The following is a 17,823-nucleotide window of genomic DNA, read 5'->3' on the forward strand; positions in this document are numbered from 1 at the left end:
GAAAAAAGCTCCATCTCTATCCAAGCCCCGGGACTGGCATGAGCCTACCAACCTCTGGGTGCAGTTTCTCTGTCTCTGCAATTAGAACAGGGGCTTCTGGGAGACAGTCTGGATGAATTGATGAGGACAAGAACCCCCAATCTCCAGAGCCGACACAGTAGCGCTTTAGGTTCACACCTCACCTCCCCCAGGTGTTCATGGGCTGGTGTTCATAACACAGTTATCTCAAGAATCAGAAGTTATTTATCCAGACAGGCCTGCAGCCCTAGCTCCAGCCGAGCCCTCCTGGGCCACCTTGACACTCTCTGGTCCCACCTGCTCTAGGCAAGTCCACCAAGCTCCTGTCCCCTACCCACTCCACCACTTGGGCCCCAGCCTGACCAGATTGGGGTGAGGGGGGGCGGGCTTGACTGCAGGCTCTCCCAGATCACTTACTACCCACATACAGCAGAGCCCCTAATCCAAGCAAAACGCCCTGCTGGAAGGCAGACATGGACTAGCGGTGGGGTCAGCGGGCTGGCACAGGGCTGGGAGAAAAGCCTTGGGGCTGGCCGTCCTGCCCGGGCTGATCTTGGAGACCCTCCACGAGGGGGCTGCCAGGGTAGCGCTTCCCTTCCAGCGGACGATCCCCAGATTCCAACAGTGAGACAGGGCAGGGGTACCTACTAGGGAAGAGAGCTGCCTGAGGCGTTAGTGGGAGAGCTCAGCCAGGGGAAGGGGCATCAGGCCTCCAGCTACAGCAGCAAGGAGGCGTATGGGAGCACCCACCCACCCAGAACCTCTCGGAGAAAAAGTTGGTTTGCACACTGGTGACCCCGCAGGCCACATCCTTCATACATCTCCACGTCGCTTCGATGTTGAGGGTCCGGGCAGCCCGGACAGGTACAGCGCCCACTCTAGTCCTGTCGTCCTCGCGTCCGCGGGAAGCCCCCTGCCTCTCCGAGCCCCGCGCCCCAGACACTTCCGCAGAGTTGCAGTGCCGCGGGGCCCAGAGGGATCGCGGGGTGGCCCGGCCGCCTGCCCGCTCCATCCCGGTTCCCGCCGCACTCACCTCTTCCACGGCGGCGGGGCCTGGGCTCCCGAGTGGCGGCGGCGGCAGCAGCAGAGAGGCTCCCGGTTGGGCCGGTCCGCGCTAGCGGCCCCCCGGGGCCATGGCCCTGCCCGCGCCCTCTCGCCGCTGTGCCTGAGCCGGGGTCGGCGCCGCGGCCCCGGCTTAACGGGGTCTACTGGCTTCGGGGGCGTCAGCAGTCGAGGCCCCGGACCCCATCCCGGGCCATGGGAAGGCTCAGGGGCGCTCGGGGCCGCCTCCCCCCGGGTGGGCTGCGGGCGCCCCCTGGCCGGCGCGCCGAGGGCGCATTCCCCGGCGCGGGGCGCGGGCGACAGCGCGCGCTCGGCTTCGGGGCGCTGCGCTCGGTTTGGCCCACAGGCACTGTGCTCGCCTGGTCTCTGGAGTGGGGCTGGGCGGCCGCGCTGGGTTGCGCCCGGGGCTCACCGGGCCGCGGCCGTTCGCTCGCTGGCTCGCTCGCTCTGGTCTCGCGGCCGCCGGCGGGACGGGGCGCTCGGAGCCGCGCGGGGAGCGCCGGCAATTGGCCGCCCGTGGGCGACATTTGCATAGCGCGGCCCCGCCCCGCCCGCCCCGCCCGGCCCCACCCCCAGGGCGGGACCCGCCCGGCCGCCGTCCCGCCCCCGCTCCACCTGTCCGCGGGGTGGGCTCCGTGCTCCCAGGCGGTGGGGCAGCCTGAGCCCGGTAGGGCTAACCTGCACCCCGCACCCCCGCCCTGGCTTCGCGGGCGGCGCCCCCGCCCCGCCCCGGCTTTGTCTCTCTGTGGATACACCGCGCACACCGCGCCTGGTGTTTACCCGGGCACTCAACTCCCTGGCGGGAAGGGCAGGCGCGCCAGAGAGCAAGAGGCTGCGCTCACCTGCGCACCCCCTGCCGTGTCCGTCCTTCCCACTCGCTGCCCGCCACGCCTGGCCTCGCGTGAGCCCCGCAGCTCAGGACCCAGGACTGCCCGGGCCGCTCAGCAGGTGGCAGTGCAGCCCCTGGGACGGCTGACACTGCTGGACCTGTCCTCCACCTCCACCTCAGGCCAGGTCAGCCTTACAGCTCCACCCAACAGCTTTAGGGCTCCCTGCGATCTCCCCAGCAGCCAGCCCTGTTTCAAGCCAGTAGCTCCACGGACCCATCCGTTATATTTCCACATCCCAGAGAAGCCAGGTAGGGGTTCCTGAAAGCAACATTTGCTTTCAAGTCGATTCCTGAGAGCTGCAGACTTTAGGGCTCTGCAAGTGAGCTTCAGGCCCACCTAGATCCCAGGAAGGGACCTTCCACCCAACCTAATGCAATGGTCAAGGCCATGGCCTCACCAGCCAGGACCACAGTCTCAGCCCTGCCCCATGCACTTTGCCAAGGTCCCAATGGGCATGGGCCTCTTTGTCCTCTCCCTGGCCCCTCTTCTCCTATTCCCTCCCCTTTCTCCTCTTCTCTCTTTTCTATTCTTTCTTTTCCCCTCCTTTCCCCCCTCCTTGTGTGTGTTTAGTCCTGTCCCACTCTTTGTGACCCCATGGACTGTAGCGCATAGCCCACCACATTCCTCTGTCCATGAGATTCTCCAGGCAAGAATACTGGAGTAGGTCGCCTTTCCCTTCTCCAGGGGATCTTCTTGAACCACGGATAGAACCCAGGTCTCCCGCATTGCAGGCAGATAGATTCTTCACCGTCTGAAGTCCGTTTTCCCCTCTTTCCTCTCCCCCTAGTTTTCCTTGTCTGCTTCCTCCTCACTCTCTTCGCCTTTCTCTCTTCCTCCTCTCCCTTCTCTTCCTGGCTAACCCCCACCCAAGACATCTCTCACTCTGACCTATTGGCTGGTTGACTGCAAATGTAGGTTGTTAGGTATGTTAGCGATCCTGCTGAGGGTCTCCTGACTCGGACTTAGACTTGGACTGCTGGCTCGCACGCTCCAAGTGGAGGCTGGCCACTGGATGTGAGCAAACACCAGCCTGCAGATACAGTGGCTGCAGTGTCAGCGCCTGTGCATCTCTCGCCGTCATGCCTCATTTAAAAACACTGTCAGTCATTCCTCCTCATTTCCCCCTTCTCTGTACGAGGGTCACTCTTGAGGTCACTGCCACTGCACCACCATTACCAGCGCAGCCCACGCCACCGTGACTGCTGAGGGTTTCCAAAGCCATCACTTCCACCACCATCCCGGAGCTCCCTGGCCACCTCTGTCACCAGTACCAGATCATTGTCCTGGTCAATAAAGCAGACCTGTGGGGACTTGTCAAAAACGACTCCAGGGTGCTGGGCTGGGAAGGAAAGAGACTCAGCTGATTTATCATCCGTGGAGCACCTCTCAGACACACACACAGGTCTCTCAGCACAGGGAGGCCTTTGGTGGCAGTGGTGTCGAAGGAAGGGGATAGCGGAAGAGAAGAGAGTTAGAGCTGGGCTTGGCTACACATAGTGGAATGATGCCAGTTCTCTTGTAATCACTGTGAGAAGGTTGAATAATCAATAGAAATCAAAACAAGCATAGTTGCAGCAGTGAATCCACACTGCACCCTTGTCCTGTTGTGTGTCATGCTGGGATGAGCACTTTGTATTACTATATATGTCATTTTATATATAATATGTATTATTGGGAGGAACATTGTAGCCTGCGGTGATTTTGTCTCCAATTTCAGGGGTCAAAGACCCCTTGAAACCAGCCTGATGCCCAGCCAGGAAGCCCTGCATGCCATTCACAATCCCACTGAGAAGCAAGTCCTGCTGGCCCCACTGTACAGCTGAGGACGAGGAGACTGGGAGGAGCGGAGTGAGGCCTGTAACCACCAGCTGTGGTATGAGAAAGGCAGCGTTTTCCGGAGCTATGAGAAGGCTCCAGGAGAGAAGGGCCAGGCCACGGGGCCCACATGGAGCCAAGGGCCTGCAGACCAGTGCTGGGGGGGCTGGCATTGAGCGCTAGAGCCATACGTGGCACTTAGGGAGTTCAATAAATCTTTATTGAATGAATAAGAGGGCAAATCCCTGCAACATCAGATCCAAGAGGGAACATGAGCCAAGAGGCCGGGAGCCAACTCCCTGCCTGCTACCCAGCTCCTCTGGACCGGCTGCCCTGACCCAACACTCACCGCCACCCCGAGTCCTCTGCCTGTCTCAGTGCCACTCATCTGTGCCAGCTCCGCCTGAAAGCCACCCAGGATGCCCCGTGGGGCCACCTGAACAGAGGCCAGGCCAGGCTGACCCCTGCCTGGCCTCTGTCCCTCCTTCCTCTGTGGACACTCAGACCCCAGGCATGCCCAGTCCCTATGGCCCACACTAGTGCCAGTCTGGACATGCAAGGTGGTAGGAAGTTCAGAGGTGGTTAAGCCAGGTCTGGTTCCTCACCTTGACCGAGCCTCTGGGGTTCCCATCCTGGAGCAGTGCCCTCTCCCTTCCTACATGAGGACAGGCCCTTGGGGTGACATCCTGGCTGTTCAGCCTTGGGCTCAGCTTCCCAGAGCTCCTGAGGTCCCACGTAGCCTGACAGTGAGGGCTACAATTGGGAAGGAATTGGCCCCCTTTGTCCCAGTCGCCACCCATGGGGATAGTGCTGGTAACAGGCAGGAGAGCTTTGAAGGTCTCCCCCAGACACCCCTAGCCTTCAGGCCTGGCCCAGACTTTGTATCTGGCAGTGCTCATGCCTGTTTAGTTTCCTTCTTGCTCTTCCAGGCTGTGCTGTTGGGGGCTGAAGTGCAGCCCTGGGCCTCCTGCTGCCTGTCTAACCTCTGTCTACACTATTTGCCTTTATCTGGCCTCCACCGTGGGTAAACTTGAGAAAACTTGCCCTCTTGGTCTCTGCATCTGGAAGGCTGGACAAGGCAGGCCTGGGCCTCAGGGACCGGCCATGCCCCCTTCACGAAGGTGGCCCACTAAACCAGCACTCTCTCCTCTGCCTGGGTCTCCGGCGAACCTGTTTCCCGGGCCTAGCCGGCTGAGCAAGCCGTGGCCCGCCCAGCCCTAGCGTTGCTGGCTCAGGTTTCCCCACTTTCTGGTTTTCTCATCTCCTCTGCCCCAGGCGCTGCCTGCTTTCTGGCCCAGCCCCCACCCGCCCGGAACTGGATCCCAGAGAGGGGGAGTGATGGAAAGGGGGCCCCCGGGAGGGGGTGCGAGGCCGTGCTTGCTGCACCGGGAGGGGGGAGGGCAGTGAGGAGTCACCCACGCCTGGCTCAGCCTTCTCCTGCCCAGCCTGCCCCAGGGGTTGGCTCCAAGCCGATCAAAAGCTGGAACGACCCACCTCCCTGGCTGCTCCCCAAAGCTGCCTCTAGGCCTTTTCTGCTGTTGTCCCCTCTGCTAGGAATGCTCTTCATTCAGTACCAGTGTAAGCCCTGTGTTTCCTCTAGCCCAGAGCCTGTGGCCACCTCCATCACCCTCCACACACTGTCCTTTTCTGCACAAGGGGCCAGGCTCCCTTCTTGAGGCAGCTTCATCCTCCCCTTCCACTCTGGAGCCCCACAGGCCTCCCAGGCCTCTTTGAAGAATTCTGCCCTCTCTCTCATCACTGGGTCTTCGCACATGCTGATCCCCTGTGCTGGAATGCCTTTCCTATTTCCTCCTAGATCCTGTAGGCCTCTGGGAAGACACGACCTCCCAGGAAGCCAGTCCTAATGTTTGGGTCAGAAGCTTCTTTAGGCCCTAGGGATCCTGCAAGTCCATCCAGAGACCGAGACACCCAGGTATCTCTGTGTTCTGGCTGGGCCCCACAGAGACTCATCAGCCACTGCTTCTCACGTGCATTCAGAGTGAACAAAAGAGGGAGTCATGGGATCTGAGTTGCCCATACTCATCTCATCCCATGTTTGTATTACTCTGTGTGTGTGTGTTTGTATATTGAGGGAGGTGGGGGTCGGGTGAGCCTGAGCTTGGCTGGCTGCCAAGTGACCCATGACCATCAGCCAGCCTGAGCATATCCTGTTTAGATAGAGGCCAGACAGCCATCCCTTACCCACTCGGGCCTGCCCAGCCCTTGCTGGGGAGCCCAGGTCCTGGGCCTAGAGCTCAATCCTTATCTGCTCCAGAAAAGAATCTTTACTAAGAACTGAGATGGGAATTCTGCATCTCGTCTCCTCCCATGGCACAGGCCTTTTTTCTGGGTGGCTGGGCCCAGGATCATTTATGGCTGGGCAGCCCCGACCACTGGGTAGGGGTGGGGGGTGCGGAGTGTGGCTGAAAAGACCTTGGATCTGGAGCCACTCCTTCGTTTTGCTCAGCTGAGTTGAGACAGTCCCATCCTTCCAGCTGCTCAGGCCAAAAAGTCTTTGAATCAGCCTGGACTCTCACGTCTCCATCTAGATCTTTCAACTTCACCTTCAAAATATACAAAATATTCCTACCTTCTCCCTGGCCGTCAGCTCTGCAGCCACCGCCTCTGCAGCCACCACCTCCGTGGCCAATCTCGTCTCTCGCTTGACAGGGACAGTAGCCTGCTTACTAGGCTCCTTGCTTCTGCTCTTGCCTCCTGCTAACCAGCCAGGATTCGGAGAAGCCCTGTTAAAATGGAAGCCAGGGCATGTCTCTCTCTTGACCAAAGTTCTCAATGGCTCCTACTTCCTTGAGAGTCAAAGCCAAGTCCTTGCAGTGGCTGTCTCCCCAGCCCCCCTCCTCATCTCTGACTCACGTCCTCCTGCTCTTGGCTACAGCCTCCTCTTCCCTTCCTCTCACACCAGGCACACTTCATGACTGTTCCCTTAACCAACAAAGGTCCATCTAGTCAGAGCTATGGCTTTTCCAGTAGTCTTGTATGGATGTGAGAGTTGGGCTATAAAGAAAGCTGAGCGCCGAAGAATAGATGCTCTTGAACTGTGGTGTTGAAGAAGACTCTTGAGAGTCCCCTGGACTGCAAGGAGATCCAACCAGTCCATCCTAAAGGAAATCAGTCCTGAATATTCACTGGAAGGACTGATGCTGAAGCTGAAACTCCAATCCTTTGTCCACCTGATGCAAAGAACTGACTTATTGGAAAAGACCCTGATGCTGGGAAAGATTGAAGACGAGAGGAGAAGGGGACGACAGAGGATGAGATGGTTGGATGGCATCACTGATGCGATGGACATGAGTCTGAGTGAACTCCAGGTGTTGGTGATGGACGGGGGAAGACTGGTGTGCTGCAGTCCATGGGGTTGCAAAGAGTCGGACACGACTGAGTGACTGAACTGACTTAACCTGGATGATCTTCCTGCAGGCATCCCCCTCCTTCTCCCTTACCTCCTTCAGATGTTTGCTCAACAGTCCATGTCATGAGTAGTATCTGTCGCCACCACCTCCATGCACTTGCCTTTCCCTTCCCTTCCTCTCTTTTTCTCCTCCTTTACTTCTTCTCCTTTTGGCTTATTGTTTATTGTCCATTTCTCTACCCCTGGTAGACTACCAGCATCAAGAGGGCAGGAAATTGTTCTATTTGCTTTTTCTCCAGCACCCAGAACAGAGACTGGTATATAGCATCATCACTGAATGAGAGAAGGGCTCTGCCCACGGCCCCTCTGCACTCTGGCCAGGGGCTGGGCGCTGCTTCCTGCCCTGATCTTTGGGCCTCACTCCCACCTGGAGCTGCGGAGGGCAGAGATGGGTGCCCACGCGCTGCTTCCTGCTCTACGGAAGAGCGGCTGAGGAGAGAGTGTCTCCAGCTACGGCCCCAGAGACTCAAGGTCAACTTTGCCTTGGCTTTAAAGGCAGGGAAAATCTAGTTGTGAGCCACCCCCCCACCCACCCGGCCAGGGGCAGGCATAGTCCTTCAGGCAGAGGTGTGTCTCAGAGCTAGGGGAGACCAGGGCAGGCCCCCAACCAAGCTAAGTGCGCCGGGCTCTGATCCTGTGGGGTTTCTGGCTGCCTCCCAGGCCCACATCTGCTGCACACACCCCCTTCCATGTGTCTGTGTGGCCACAGTCCTGGGGGAGGGGGGCCCAGGGAGGGTCCTGCAGCCAGGCCTGCAAGCTGAGATCTGGACTTACTTAGTTCCAAATGACTAGGGAATGTCCCTTCCGTGACAGCCGTGGCATGGCCTCCCCTGGTCCCTCGTTGCCAGCAGGGAAATGGGGCCCAGATAAGGCAACCCCCCAAAGCGGGAGGGGCTGGTGGGCAGACCCTGGGCACTCTGCCATCCTGGTCCTCCTCCCTTAGCCTGGATTCAGGCCTTCCCTGAGGAAGGGCTACAATACAAGGCTGCTGTCCTTAGCCTCAGACCAGAGAGCTAAGGCCAGAGCATCCCATCTGGGTCTCCATACCCCAGGAGCCAGGAAATGGAGGATCTTGGGCAGCGCCATCGCCTATTCTGGGCTGTAAGGCATCTGGGACACAGCAGCATTGGGACTGGCCAAGGAGGAAGGCTCCATGCAGAGAATCTCCCCAGTACAGCTCATGGCTTCTTGCCTTAGAGGAGTGTCGGGTAGCAGGGCGGATGCCAGGCAGTGGGGAGCTGGGACTGCCCCGGCCAACCTGGTGCCTGCTAAGCACTCCATCCAGAATGATGGACCTCCCTGCTCTGCGTGTGGTTGGCAGGGCAGTGAAGCCAAGCCTACGCTCCCTACCTTGGGACAGGGTGCCATCCTGTCCTGTGAGGGTTTAATTTCCAAACGTAACTGGGTAGAGTGGACCCCTTGGCCTTACCTGGCCTCTGAACCTGCATCCCGGAATCAGGGGCTCCACTTGTGCTATCTGTGGAGTCTTAGGAAGGATGAGGGCCTCTGGCTCACATTGGTCAGAACATCACTGTGCACCCATTTCGCAGAAGGGAATACCGAGTCCTAGAGAAGCAGGTGCCTGGGCAACCTTGTCTGGGGATTCCAAACTAGGGTCCCCTTGAATGTTGGGGTGTAGCCTCTGATTGAGGAACGACTAGGACTGGCCTGAGGGTAATGAGGGCAGTGGAGTCTGATTTAAGATTTTAAAGGATTCCTCTGGCTTCTGGGAGGCCAGAAAGGGAGCTGTGAGCATCAAGCGAGGGGACAGGAACCTGGGTAGATTACTAGGAGCACTGCTGGGTGTGCTCAGCTCAGCCAGGGCCCCTCACTTTTCCCTTTTGTGTATGAGATCTGACCCAGACTTTTGGAATGGGGAAAGCGGCTTCCTTCCTAGCCTCGTACACCCTCCACATGTGGCCTGGCTGGCCGGGCTCCCTGCCCCACTCCCCTGAGACAGTGGTTTAAGCTTTAATCCGAGGACAAGTTTCAGCAAAGCTCATGTTTGCCGCTGGAAGGAGCAGGGACCAACCTAGATGGAGGGATAAGGTGGGAGGGGGATTTGGAGGGAGGGAAGGGGCAGGGCCTGCATAGGGAGAGATCAGAAATCTACACTCCACCCTCTGGCCAGCCTGCCTTCAGCACCTCCAGACGATTCCTGCCGCTTAGTGACGCATTCAGGTGTCCACAGCCTGTCTGAACACCTACTGTGTGCTGCACCTACATCAGTCACATCCACTCAGCTCACAGGGAAGGGTCTCTGGGCCCAAGTTGTACTCTTCAGGCAGCAGTCCTTGTCAGGTCCTGACTCCCCAGGATGCTGGTCAGGGGCACAGAGGGGCATTTCCTCCTCAAAAGGAGGTGGCTGCTCTCTCTTCCCTCTTCCCAGTTGCTGGTCTCCTCACAATCCCTGGGAGAAAACTGGGGCGCCCAGGCTGCCCGACCCCTTGTCCTCTCCTGAAGTACCCACAATTCCTGTCCTCAAGCCCAAGTTGCCGCGACTTCTCTTTGCCCCATTCCTCATTGCAGCCCTTCCTCCCCGCTCCACCCCACCCTCCCCCAGCCATGAGGCAGCCTTCTCCCCACTCCTCTCTGTGCACCCAGCCCCTGCCTGCGGGAGAGGAGGCACGCAGAGAGCTGGGTGGCTGGAACAAGGAAGAAATTCCAGTACACATTCTGCAGGTAGAGCCAGCCCTGTGGGTAGGGCTGGTCTGTAGTTCCCAGATTCAAATACTGTCTCCCCCAAAAGGCCCCCCAACTGCCCAGCTAGTCGCTGTCCCCTGAACTCTTAGGAGACAACCTCTCTACCTTGTGTCTTGGTCAAATGTCACATATTTATTCTGCAGATATCAGTGTGCCCTGCCCTAAATTCCATGAAATTCCAAAAACCAAAACTTGAATTTTCCACTCAGCTTCAACTATTCACTTAGCACTTACATTATATTTGGGCTTCCCTGGTGGCTCAGACAGTATAGAATCTGTCTACAATGCAGGAGACAGAGGTTCAGTCCCTGGGTTGGGAAGATTCCCTGGAGAAGGAAATGGCCATCTATTCCAGTATTCTTGCCTGGAGAATCCCATGGACAGAGGAGCCTGGCGGTCTCCAGTCCATGGGGTCACAAAGAGTCGGACACAAGTGAGCGACTAACCAACTGCCAGGCCATGGAGGCTAATGTCTCCACACATCTCATACTCACTCTGGACCATGAACTTCAGACGGTCTAGCGGAGTCTCCTCTGAGCTGAGGGTGCAGTTCTGGGAGGACAGACAAAATGGGTCAGACTGGGCTTCCCTGGTGGTACAGTGGATAAGAATCTGCCTGCCAATGCAGGAGACTCGAGTTCGATTCCTAATCTTGGAAGATCTCACATGCCAAGGAGCAGCTAGGCCTGTGAGCCACGATGACTGAGCCTGTGCCCGGTAACAAGAGAAGCCGCCATAAGGAGAAGTCCGCACACAGCAACTAGAGCAGCCCCAGCTCGCCACAACTAGAGAAAGGCCACGCAGCAACGAAGACCCAGCACAGCCGAAACGTGGGTCAGACTGCCACTGAGCCCCTGCCCATTGGGTGAGTAAGCTCCCCAATCCCAGCTTCCCATGTTGATTCTCCACCCCTGTGTGGGCTGAAGTTTTAACAAAATTGTCCCCAAGGAGTGGTGGTGGTAGTTTAGTCACTAAACCACTCTTGCAACCCCATCAACTGTAGCCCGCCAGGCTCCTCTGTCCATGGGATTTTCCAGGCAAGAATACTGGGGTGGGTTGTCATTTCCTACTCCAGGGGATCTTCCGGACCCAGGGATCGAACCTGGATCTCCTGCATTGCAAGCAGAATCTTTACCAACTGAACAACAAAATTGTCCCCAGGGAGTGGTAGGCTATGTTTGTAGGCCTGGGGTCAAGGCAAAGGGGCCACCTCAGGAGCCCCGAATGGCACGGAGTTTGGGGGGTCAAGTCCCTGCAGGGCCCAGGCCTGCCCTGGACCCTACACCTTGGAGAGGCCCCCTGAGGGCTGGGAGATGGGTCTCAGATAGGAAATGGCCTGGCATCTAGAGAAACACGAGTGTCACAGAAGTGTGGAGACTGGTGTGCAGCCTGGGTGGCAGCGGAGGCCGTGCAGCTCTGGCCTTGCTCTCTAAGCAGCGGCCGGGGCTCCCGTGGACGTGGGAACATGGGCACACACACCCAGGGACACTGAGCTCTTTGATGTCACCAGGCCTCATTCTGCCTACCCAACCATCAGGGCCAGCAAGGCTGGGGCTGCAGTATGAGTGCACGCAAGTGTGGGAAGGTCTCCACAGGGCCCCATCAAGGACCCTCTGACTCCAAGCCTTGCTGCCTGAGGGTCTTACCCACCCGTGGCCCACATACATTCATTTGCTTATTCTCTGGAGACCAGTTTCCTCATCTGGAAAATGAGAGCTAGTCTCTCATCTCAGGGTGCTGGGAGGATGAAATGAGCGGATTGCTGGGAGCGGCATCTGGTATGTAGGGCATTCTCTGCCTGGGTCACCCTTGCTATGACTCACTGCTTCTCTCCAGCAGATGCCAGAGAGACCCAGGGGCATGAGGGCTTACCTGAACTCCTCTGCCATGGGCTGGAGCCCCAGGAGAGAGTGGGGACCCTTTTCAGCCAGCAGAAGGGACTCCATATCCAGCTACTGCCTCAGCTCCTCAGACATCCAGGACCTACAGGGCAGCACACAGAACTGCCCCACTGGAGCCTCTACCAGCAAAGACAACCACACCATCCTCCAAGGGAGAGGCCTGCATGCCGGTTGTCAAGGGAGTGCGGCGATAGCACAGGAGGGACTCCCAGGTCACACACCTGCTTCCCTCTAGGCCAGCCCCACTCTGGCCCTGACTGCAGTGTCCAGCCCACAGTTTCTGCAAACATCTATGACTCAGGAGCTCTCAGGGTCAGCAAGGTGACGGGGCCCCAGACCAGCTCTGGGATTGGCCAGGGGATATCCAGGCGGGTGTGTATATGCGGAGGGCTAGGAGAGTGACTCAGGAATGGCCGCCCAGAGGAAGTGACAGTGTCACTGGGCCTTAAAGAACCAATCAGAGATCTCCCAGCTTGAAGGTTGAAGGAACAACTTGGGCAAGAGGCTGGAGGCATGACCTGCCAAGGTGTCCTGGAGGCCAGATCACAGGGCTGTCTTGAGCAGAATCAACGTCGGAGTCTACTAGAGATGCGTGTTGGCGCAGAGGATAGAAGTGGCAGAGGAGCTTCATTCTGACCCTTGCAAGAGCCAGGAAGGCCCTCGCTGAGCTCAGCAGAGGCAGAGTGAGGGCAGGTGTGGACCGGGGACAATCCCTGGGGAGCTGTCAATCAGAGAAGAGGCCCAGTGACAGGACAGCAGGCAGCCCAGACAGCTGGTGAGCTAGTCAGAGGGGAAGCAGATGTGCAGGGAGCCAGGTCAGCCCTTCACAGGGAGCTGGGGTGGGGGCTCCTGTTGACCTCCAGCCTGTAGACCTTTCTGCCCCTGAGCATAGTCTATTGGTAGATTTGTGTTAGCTTCCCTGGAGAGACAGGCTGCCTCCTCTGGAGAAGATACTGTTTTCATTACTCATGGGCAGCTGGGAGGCTTGGAGAAGTGTGGGAGGGCAAGGGTCACAGGTGGGTCCCTATTGTATCCCCTACACACCTGGCTGCCATTCAGGGACACCCCCAGATGACCCTGGGGCTTGGGCAGGACCCACCCGTTTCCAAGGAGATCTGGGCTCCTCCTCAGAAACCTTGCCCCAGTTACGTTTCTTCACACATAGTGAGACTGCAGCCCAGAGGAAGAGTGCCTCACACAAGGGGCTGAGGGCTAAGCCCTCCGTGGTGTTCTTCGGCCTTCCTCCCAGGCCCCCATAAATGAGAATTCCTAGCAGAGAGTGGGCTCAGACTGGCTTCCAGAGCCCTCAGAGCCTCTCTACCCTCCTTGCTGTCTCCCCTCACCAGGGGCCGCAAGCTTAGCAGAACCTCCCTATCCAGGGCCCTGCTCCTGGAGGGCTCCAGGCTGTCTGCTTTTCCCCGGAAATACCTGCCACCCTCCCCAGGCCTGCGTCCTGTGGGTGCCCCTGCCTGACCATGGCTCTGCCAGCCCTGCCTGGGGACTCGGATGGGTCGTGGCTCCTCCAAGGACTTCTTCAGGAAGTGAAAGCCTGAACCAGGGCAAGGAGGGATGGGGAGGGGTGGGGAGAGAGGCCCAGGTGGGGCTGCAGGGCAGGGACCACAGGAAGACACCCAGCCTCAGTCTCCCCAGGAGTTGCCCGGGGTTCTGGGTGGCAGGGCAGCCAAAATCCTGGCTGCCCTGCCCCCACCAGCTGCGGGGCTGCCGGCAGCTCAGAGGCCCCTTTGTCCCTTATCTTCTCTGCCTCCTAGGTGGCAGTATCCAGATAAACATCCCATTTGGGGCTGAAATTCCAGCCTGGCTGCCCACTTCCCCACCTGGGGGTCTGAGACCTGCCAGCTGCACACCTTCCCCAGGACCCCCTCCCCCATCTGCACACTGGGACTTGCACCCCCCACCATTTGGCCAAGCAGAGACGTGACTCACACACACACACTCACTCTGTGGGCCACTTTGAGGCCCCTCCCCTTCCCCTATTTCCACCCCACATAGCTGGAGTGGGGAGGTGTGTGAAGGAGCCCCAGACCTGAAGCTGAAGAGCTGACCCCCTGTGTGATCCCCCAAAGACCACCCCCCCCAGGCAACCCCAAGACACAGGCACATCCCTGAGCTTCCTGGACCACCCCTCTCAGAGACTCAGTCTCCATCTCCCAGCCCTGCTCAGCTTCTCTTCTTCCCCGTCTCCCCCCTCCCCCCTCATTAAGCCTCCTAAACCCGCCAGCTCCCTGAAGCAGGAAATTGCATTCTGCCAAGATTAAATGGACTTGAACGCCCTGCCTCTGCCCGAGAGGGAGGGGAGCTGAAAGGAGCCAAGTTTGCTGGGGGTAGGGGCCCTAGGTTGGGGAGGGGGATTCCAAAGTTGGGGGGGCTCTTTCAGGACAGGATGGGGGCTGCCTGAAGGGCAGAGGGGAGATGACAGGGACTGCAGGAAGGCAGGGGGTCAGAGTGCTGGCCTCTTCTTCTGGCTGCAGTGGGAGCCAGATGCAGCGGAGAGAGGAAGCCACTCTGTGGGGGTGGGGGTGCGTTCCCATTAGGTAGGGGAAGGGGTGGGTAATAGAAAAGGGGGCAGGGGCAGGGGGTGGGAGGAATGGTGATTGGGAGGTGAGAGGGGATGCCTGTCAGGTTGAGATCCGACCTACAGGAAATGGAAAATGAACCTTGGGGGATGCACGCACTGCTTTTTGAAGTACCCAGAGGGAGGGGCTGGCACATCTCCCCCACACACACCCCCCACCCTCCACCCTCTGGCCCAAGATCTCATAGCAAGGATAGGCAGGTCGGTTAGGGACCCCTGTGTGCCTCAGGTCCCTGGGGAGCCCAGTGTGCAGTCCTATAGGCACCCAGGACCCCAGAGCCCCTGCCCCTGCACTATCTGGAAGTCCCCCATCTGGAGACAGAGGGCACTGACAGACCTTCCCAGGAAAGATGCTTCATACGCCCCCTGCCCCCAGTCCTAGGCAGCAGGTCAAGTGGGGGCTGAAGCCTTGTGAGGGGTGCCAGGCAGGAGCGTCCAGATACTGTGTCCCCAGCAGCCCCACAGCCTGTAGATGGGGGCTTGTGGAAGGGGCCATGCCAGTCCCCTCTTTCGCCAGGTAGGCAGGAGCAGGGACAGTTGGACTAAGGGTGGGCCTCCCATGGGCAGCTCCCAGTAGGAGCCCAGCTGAGTCTGGGTCAGGCCTTCAGAGCTGGATCGAGCCACGCAGGCTGGAGGAGCAGGAAGAACTGCTGGTCCAAGCTGGCTCAGGCATTATTCCTGGGACCACCCATCCCACAGTCATGACCATGGGCAGCAATGTTTACTGAGTACCCACTGTGTGCCAGCCTGCGCTTGGCACTGGGGCAGTGGTGGACACTAGGAAGGACAGCCCAGCTTGACTGGTATAGTGGTGGGGAAAGGATGCCCATGGGCAGGGTCTTCCTGGAATGCAGCAGAGGCCATTCATGTGCCAGGAAGAGAAGACAGGTTGTCCGAGGAGGGCCTGGGAGAGCTTCAGCCTGGCTGATCGTGGGCAGGCAGCAGTTAGCCACGGGGCTGAGGGGTGGGAGGTCCACGTGGTCATCAAGCAGGACTGATAGGACGAAGGCAGCTGCAGGACTCTCGTGAGCTCCAGGGCAGGGCTGGGGGCCCTGCCTCCCCACCACCACCACCTCTAGCCCTGACCCACTCAGGGCTGTTTATTCAGATGCTGGTGCCCATTTCAGGCAACCTGAGCTGGGCAGATGGTTTCCTAGGAAGGACTCTGGCTCCTGGCTCCAGTCTGGCGGCTGGTGAAAAATGGGCTTCACCTGTCCAGATGTGGGGCAACTGACCCCTGTGTCCCTGGGAAGTGGGGGCAGGTGTCTGCCTGGCTAGTGCATCGGGGTGGGGGCGTCACCCTGGCAGGCCCTGGGAAAGACAAACCAGTCCCTGGGAAGGGAGCGTCTGCTGGGAAGGAACCAAGTAAGGCTGAGGGGTTAAGTAACCCCACAGTCTGCTCCCCAGTGTTCCAGGCCAGAACGTCCCTGGGCACTTCCTGGTTGGGTTCTTTGTCTCTGGTCAGATGCGTGGAGCCAGTTTCCTGGGAGATCTGAGTTGGCCTGTCCTTCAGGTCAGTGAGAGGCAGTGACCCGAGGCCCTGCCACTGCCTGAGGCTGACTTCGTGTCCCCAGGCTATCCGTTGTTGTGAACAAGAGGTGCCCCCTGCAGTCCCCCAGCAACCTCCCCGGAGACCTGTCTCAGGGAAAGCCAATCAAGACTGCTCCAGCTCTGAGGGGGTTATTCCTGGGTCCTGACACGCCTCCCCTCCCAGTCAGGGCTGCAGTTTCAGGACCACAGGACCTGGCCAGCTCAGCCCGGGGACCTCTCCTCAAAGAAAATGGCCTAGTCTCACCTCCTGGGGATCCCCAGTCTCCTGTATCCCTCATCACAGGTCCAGCCACTCTGGGTCAGCACTGTCCTTCCTGCCCGCAGGACAGTGAGCTCTGGGAGGATGGAGACCACATCCGTTTCAGTCACACTTGGTCCCCAGGTCCTGGGGGCCCTGGGTAACAGCTCAGTCAACCAGTTAGCCACAAGGTACAGCTGCATTTCCAAAGCTTTAAGGCAAACTCATTCACTGCCTCACACACAGACCAGCCCCGTGGTGGGCCCCTCTCTTTCATGGGCCCCAATGTGGTGGTGGTGGGGTGGGGTATAGACATTAAGCAGGTACGGTTTCTGCCTTCCTGGAGCTTGGAATCTTCCTGGAAGACAGGCCTGGGACTGAGGAAATAGGTGCCATGACCCTGGGCCCCCACAGAAACCCAGAGAAGTCCCAGGTGAATGGGCTGTCGGAGCCTTAGGAGACCAGGAGGGCTAGGAGGTTGGGGCTCAGGGGTGCCTCCTGTAGGGGCTCCGTGGAAAACACTGTCATCAGGTGGGTAGGTTGGGAGGGCTTCCTCAGCTTCTAAAATCTAGCCTGCTCAGCCAGCAGTAGGAACCTGCCTCAACGACACTCGGTGCCCCTCACACTGCCAGCTCTGGCCTGCTCCCTGCCCCTATGGCTGGATCGCCTAAATAGCTGATGGGACAATTCATATCCTCAGCAACCACCCCTTAGCAACCACCCCTATACCCCTATACTCAGACAGCCTTAGCTCCATGCAGAGGGAACTGAACTCCACTCTCCTACCAGAAGGCCTATTCAACCACCCTTTCCTGTTGACTAGGCCTGCCAAGCCTGGCCTGGGCTGAAAGCTCTGCCCTGGCCTTCTGAGTAAATGTCCCTATCCCGGTGCCCTTCCCTTACAACACTGTACCCTGGGTTAGCACTGGCCTTGCTCCCAGCTCCCAGGGCTGTGCAGATGGTGAGCTGTGGGATTTCAGACAGGTCTGCTGTCTCTGAACCTTTGGGGTCTCCTGCTCTGGAGCAGGGATGCTCACCCCCACAGCTTGCAGGTGGCTGGCAGGAGGAGATGGGGCTGGTATATCCCACAGGCTATAAACAGTTGCTGGCATTTCCTCAGCTTCTCTTTCAAATACCCCCTGGGGAGTCAGGCTTCTAGGCCCAGATTCCTGGTTCTAAAGCTCCAGGGACCCCTCTTCACTGAGGCAGGGCAATTTGGGGCCTTTTGATGTTCAGGTGTCACCCTGGTCCAGGCACACCATCTCTGGAGTGTGAGGCCTGGTGCCTGCCTGATGTGGGTACTCAGGATATGAGGGACAGGGTGTTGCCTCTGACCCTAGAGATGGTGCCTAGAAACTAGGCCATCAGGTATCCTGGGTGGGGTGGTTTCTATTCCCATGCCGCTGACACCCATCTTGCCCTGCTGGTCCCCCTCTCACCCGCACTCCTCCTCTGACTCAAGATGGGGGCTTCAGTGCTGCACCAGCCTGCCAGGGCCAGCAGACCTTCTTGGAGGGTCTGAACAGTCCTCTAGCTAATGCCAAGCCCCCGGTTCACACTGAGTGAGGCTCACCAGACGCCTGCTGCTCACAAGAGAAATCTCAGGCAGCCCTGCTCCTCAG

The 17,823-nt window shown here is 58.8% G+C and overlaps 1 protein-coding gene across 3 annotated transcripts in view; it reads right to left on the minus strand.

The window, feature by feature from the left end:
- SEMA3F (semaphorin 3F) overlaps nt 1-6,425 on the minus strand; it is a 32,030-nt gene extending 25,605 nt beyond the window's left edge. For 2 of the 3 annotated variants that reach the window (XM_068982873.1, XM_068982871.1), the window contains exon 1: nt 1,052-1,147. The gene's annotated coding sequence lies outside the window, so the exon portion shown is untranslated. Of the gene's footprint in view, nt 1-1,051; nt 1,148-6,375 lie in introns of those variants that run through there. The other variant, XM_068982872.1, reaches the window with a different exon arrangement.
- Nucleotides 6,426-17,823: the final 11,398 nt, after the last annotated feature.

Source organism: Capricornis sumatraensis, chromosome 10, assembly GCF_032405125.1.
Source record: "Capricornis sumatraensis isolate serow.1 chromosome 10, serow.2, whole genome shotgun sequence".
Taxonomy (NCBI): Eukaryota; Metazoa; Chordata; class Mammalia; order Artiodactyla; family Bovidae; genus Capricornis; species Capricornis sumatraensis.